General features: G+C 39.1%; 1 non-coding gene across 1 annotated transcript; it reads left to right on the forward strand.

Moving 5' to 3' along the window:
• The first annotated feature begins 1,424 nt into the window (after positions 1-1,424).
• Positions 1,425-1,531, forward strand: LOC114697078. Its single transcript, XR_003735110.1, has one exon. It is a non-coding gene; the product is annotated as a U6 spliceosomal RNA (small nuclear RNA).
• Positions 1,532-5,910: the final 4,379 nt, after the last annotated feature.

The raw sequence follows: 5,910 nt of genomic DNA on the forward strand, positions 1-5,910 counted from the left end.
CAATACCCCTTCATAATAAAAATGTTGACGAGATCAGTGATACAAAGACATACATAAATATAATAAATGCAATATACAGTAATCTGACAGCCAACATCAAATTAAACTGAGAGAAACTCAAAGCAATTCCACTACAATCAAGAACAAGACAAGGCTGTCCATTCTCTCCATATCTATTCAATATAGTACTTGAAGTTCTAGCTAGAGCACTAAGACAACAAAAGGAGATCAAGGGAACACAAATTGGAAAAGAAGAAGGTAGAGTATTGATATATGCAGATGACATGATAGTATATATAAGCAACCCCAAAAATTGTACCAGGGAACTCCTACCACCGATAAATACTTTTTTTGTGTGAAGTGATTGGATGCAAGTTAACTAAAAACAAAAATCAGTAGCTCTCTTATATACAAATGATAAAAGTGCTGAGAAAGAAATCAGGGAAATAATACCCTTTACAATACCCACAAATAATATAAAATATCTTGAGGTAACTCTAACCAAGCAAGTGAAAAGACCTATATGAAAAGAATTTCAAGTCTTTAATGAAAGAAATTGGAGAAAGTATTAGAAAGTAAAAAGATCTCCCATGCTCATGGATTAGTAGTATTAACGAAATAAAAAATGGCCTGTGGTAATACATTGTGTACCCTAATAAAATTTGCCTGAAGAACAGAGAACAGAATAAGCCACTAGATTAAACATAGATGCCAGGCAGTGGTGACACACACCTTTAATCCTAGCACTTGGAAGACATCCTTCTGGATATCTGTGAATTCAAAGCCACCTGGGATTATATGAGAATGACTCAATTTAGGAGAGAAACAGGGCCTGGCAGTGATGGCACACATCTTTAATCCCAGTACCTGGGAATCACATGCATTTACCCCAATATCTGGCTCCAGGTTTTTATTATTAAAAGGCATATTAGATTTGTACAACAATGGCCATTTTTACCAAAAGCAATCTACAAATTCAATGAAACCCCCATTAAAATTTTATCACAATTCTTTATAGGACTTTAAAGAACAATACTCAATATGGAAAAACAAACAAAAAACCCAGAGTAGCTAAAACAATCCTGCACAATAAAAAAACTTCAAGAGGTATCACCATCCCTAATCTCAAGCTCTACTGCAGAGCTGTAATAATAAAAACAGCATGGTACTGGCATAAAAACAGACAGGTGGATCAAAGGAATTGACACATGTATGGACACCTGATATTTGGTAAAGAAGTCAACATTATAAAATGGAAAAAAGAAAGAATCTTCAACAAATGGTGTTGCCCTAACTGGATCTTACCATGTAGAAGAATGCACATAGATTCATATCTATCACCTTGCACAAAACTCAAGTCCAAAGTGAATCAAATACCTCAACATAAATTCAGATACACTGAACCTGATAGAAGAGAAAGTGGAGTGCTCACTTCAGCAGCACATATACTAAATTTGGAACAATACAGAGAAGATTAGCATGGTCCCTGCACAAGGATGACACACAAATTCATGAAGCAATCCATATTTTTCGGCCAGGTCCCAGGCAGAGCTCCAGGAACCCAATCCATGAGAGAGAGGAGGGATCCTATGAGCAAAAGACATTGAGACCATGATCAGAAAAAGTACAGATACAACTAGCCAAACGAGTGGAAACACATGAACTGTGGACCAATAGCTGAGGAGCCCCCATGGTACTGGACTAGTCCCTCTGGATAAGCAAGACAGTTGTTTACTTGAACCATTAGGCAGTAGGTTTGGGACCTGTCCCTAGTGCATGAGCCAGCTTTTTGGAACCTAATGTCTATGGTGAGACACTTTCCACAGCCTTGGTGCAGGGAGGAGGGGCTTGGACCTGCCTCAACTGAATGTACCAGGCTCTGCTGACTCCACATGGGGGACCTTGCCTTGGAAGAGGTGGAAATGGGGGGTGGGTTGGGGGGAAGACTCGGGGCGGAGGAGGGAGGACAGGGGAATCTGTGGTTGGTATGTAAAATGAATAGAAAATCTCTTAATTATATATATATATATATATATATATATATATATATATATATATATATACATGTATATATATATATATATTAAAAAAGAAGAGAAATTGGGAAATAATCTTGAACACAATAGCACAAAGACAATTTCCTGAAGAGAACACCAGTGGCACAGACACTAAGATCAATAATTAATAAATAGAACCTCATGAAATCGAAAAGCTTCTGTAAGGCAAGGGACATTGTCAATAAGACAAAACAGCAGCCTAGAGAATTGGAAAAGATTTTCATCAACCCCACATCTGACAGAAGGTCGATCTCCAAAATATATAAAGGACTCAAGAAACTAGACATCAAAAAACCATATAATTCAATTTTAAAAATGGAGGCAGTCATAAACAGAGAATTCTCAACAGAAGAAGCACAAATGGCAGAGAAACACTTAAAGAAATGTTCAACAACCTTAGCCACCAGGGAAATGCAAATGAAAACAACATTGAAATTCCATCTTACACCTGTCAAAATGGCTAAGATCAAAACCAGACATGATAGCTTGTGCTAGAAAGGATGTGGAGCAAGGGAAACACTCCTCCATTGCTGGCTGGTAGGAGTGCAAACTTGTACAGCCACTTTGCAAATCAATATGGTGGTTTTTCAGAAAATTGGGAATCAATCTATTTCAAGACCCTGGTATACTACTCATGGGCATATACCCAAAGGATGCTCAATAATACCACAATGACACTTGGTCAACTATGTTCATAGCTACTTTATTTGTAATAGCCAGAACCTGAAAACAGCATAGATGACGCTCAACTGGAGAATGGATAAAGAAAAAGTGGTACACTGTAATATTACTCAGCTATTAAAAACAATGACGACAGGAAATTTGAAGGCAACTAGATGGAACTAGAAAAAATCATCCTGAGTGAGGTAACCAAGACCCAGATAGACAAAGATGGCATGTGCTCACTCACAAGTAGATATTACCTGTAAAGTAAAGGATAACCACTCCACAATCCACAAACCCAGAGAGGCTAGGTAACAAGGAGGGCCCAGGGGAGAATCACAGATCTTCCTGGGGATAGAAAATAGAAGAGATCTTGTGGGTGGACTGGGGTGGGAAGGGAAGAGAACTTCAGGGTTTGAGTTTCAAGGGTGGATTGAGGGGGAGAATGCTGAAAGAGATTACTTGAAAGGGGGTCGATTTGGGGTCAGGTAGAAACCTGATGCAATTCCTCAGGGAAATTCTCAGGAATCTATAAGGATAATCACAGCTAAAACTCCTAGCAATATTCTCCCTTTCTGTTCTTGATCCAGCTGGGATCTCCTGCTCCCCTAAGCTCTCTTTCCCTCGACCCTTGCCCTTCCTTACCCCCACTCACGTCCAGGTTGTTCATGTAGATCTCATCCATTTCTCTGTCATTGGCGATCCTTGTGTCTTTCTTGGGGTCCTGTTTTCTAGGTAGCCTCCCTGGAGTTGTGAGTAGGTGATAGGATGGCCAAATACCCTAGTTGTCATGCTAGAAATCTCATCCAATGACTGAGGGAACCGGATGCAGAGATCCATGGCCAGGCCCCAGGTGGAGCTCCAGGAGTCCAATTGGCAAGAAAGAGGAGGGTTTGTATGAGTGAGAATTGTTGAGACCAAGATTGGAAAAAGCACAGGGACAAATAGCCAAACGAATGGAAACACATGAACTATGAACCAATAGCTGAAGAGCCCCCAACTGGATCAAGCCCTCTGGATAAATGAGACAGTTGATTTAGCTTGAACTGTTTGGGAGGCATCAAGGCAGTGGGACCGAGACCTGTCCTCAAATGCATGAGCTGGCTATTTGGAACCTGGAGCTTATACAGGGACACTTTGCTCAGCCTGGGAGGAGGGGACTGGACCTGCATGGACTGACTCTACCAGGTTGAACTCAATCCCCAGGGGAGTCTTTGCCCTGGAGGAGATGGGAATGGGAGTGGTCTGGGGGGAAGGTGGGGTGGGGAGAACAAGGGAATCCGTGGCTGATATGTAAAATTAAATTAAATTATAAAATAAAATAAAAATGAAAACAAAAACAAACAAACAAAACTCCTAGCAATAACTGATAGCCTGAACTGGCCATCTCTTGTGATCAGATTTATGATTACCCCATTTGTCTGTTATCAGAGAATCTTTGTTGCATGAATCTTCAAAGTTCTTGCCAATTCCTCAGCTGGTCCTGTTTACTCCGACTGGAAGCTTCTGTGTCTTCATCCCAATGGCTCTCAGCTGAACTGCTGCTTAAAAGCCTGAATGCTTAACCAGCCAAATGCTTCTAGTTCCTGGTCCTCAAGCCTTATATATCTTTCTGTCTTCTATCATCACTCCCTGGGATTAAAGGCGTGTGTCACCATGCTTGGCTGTTTCCAATGTGGCCTTGAACTCACAGAGATCCAGAGAGATTTCTACCTCTGAAATGCTAGGATTAAAGGCGTGTGCTATCGCTGCCTAACTAGTGGATTTCTGTTCTCTGACCCCAGATAAGTTTATTAAGGTACACAATATTTTGGGGAACACAATACCACCACAAACCTTCATCCTGTAACTGATGGAAACAGATGCAGAGACTCACAGCCAAACACTAGGCTGAGCTCCAGGAATCCTGCTCAAGAGATGGAGGAAAGAAAGTAGGAGCCAGTGGGGTCCAGGACACCACAAGAATATCTACAGAAACAACTCACCTGGCCAACAACCAGAGATCCTACATGCGACCAACCTAGGCCTTCTATATATATGTGACAGTTGTGTGTCTTGGTCTACTTGTGGGGTTCCTAACAATGGGAGCAGGGGCTAACTCTAACTCTTTTGTTGGCTCTTGGGAAGCTATTCCTTTTATTGGACTGCCTTGCCCTGCCTCAATACAAGGGGAGATGCTTAACCTTACTACAGCGACTTGATATGCCATGCTTTTTAATACCCATAAGTGGCCAGCCGATTTCTGAACAGAAACAGAGGAGGAGTGAATAGATTGTGGTAGTGGAGGGGTGGGGGGAGAAAATTGGAGAAGAAGATGAAGGGGAACTGTGGTTGGGATCTAAAATAAACAAATAAATAAAATTTAAAGAATTTTAAAAAGACAATATAAGAACATGAATTTGGGGTAAGAGAAGAAGGGAGGGGAATTAGGAGAAATTGGGGGTGGAGAAAGAATATGATCAAAATGTATGAAATTCTCAAAAAATAAATATAAAAAATGTAAAAAAGCAAAATGAAAATTATAAGTAAAGGTATAATTTCATTTTTCTTCACATTTTTGAGAATTAGAGAAACTTATTTGATGGTAGACAGTCACTTTTTCTGTACCGTCTCTGAGAAATACTCTTTACCAGATTTTACAGCTGATCACCTACCACCAATCGAAGTGTGACAATTGAGAATTACAAGGACTTCACAAGTGGGAGTCAATATATGACTGGGCATTGATCTTAAACCATTTCAATAAATTTAAGACAATTTCAAAAAAGCATATGAATCATCAATTATATAATCATAAATAATATAAGCCCTTTAATATTTTTCTAGACATCAGAAAAAAATCCTCATGCAGTTCTAAACATTTAAATGTATTACAAGTCACATTGTTATTGATTTTGTTCTTGTTTGTCTCTCGACCCTTACTGCTTTCTCCTTTCACAGATGTATAGAATTCTTTTAAATGCTTAACTTCTTGTTGTTAAAATGGGTCTGACAGTTTTCTAAATAATATATTTATTATTAATAGTAATGCTTCAATGAAACTCATTTATATTTACAATTTTATACCAATACTAAGCCCAATTCATTTTCAAATTATTGAATAATGCAGTCAGTTTATTCAAAGTAAACATTAGTTAATATTTTATATGTATTTACTTAAACTCTTGACTTTAAATGCTAAGGTCTAGAT

This window comes from Peromyscus leucopus, chromosome 1 (genome assembly GCF_004664715.2).
Source record: "Peromyscus leucopus breed LL Stock chromosome 1, UCI_PerLeu_2.1, whole genome shotgun sequence".
In the NCBI taxonomy this organism is placed as follows: domain Eukaryota; kingdom Metazoa; phylum Chordata; class Mammalia; order Rodentia; family Cricetidae; genus Peromyscus; species Peromyscus leucopus.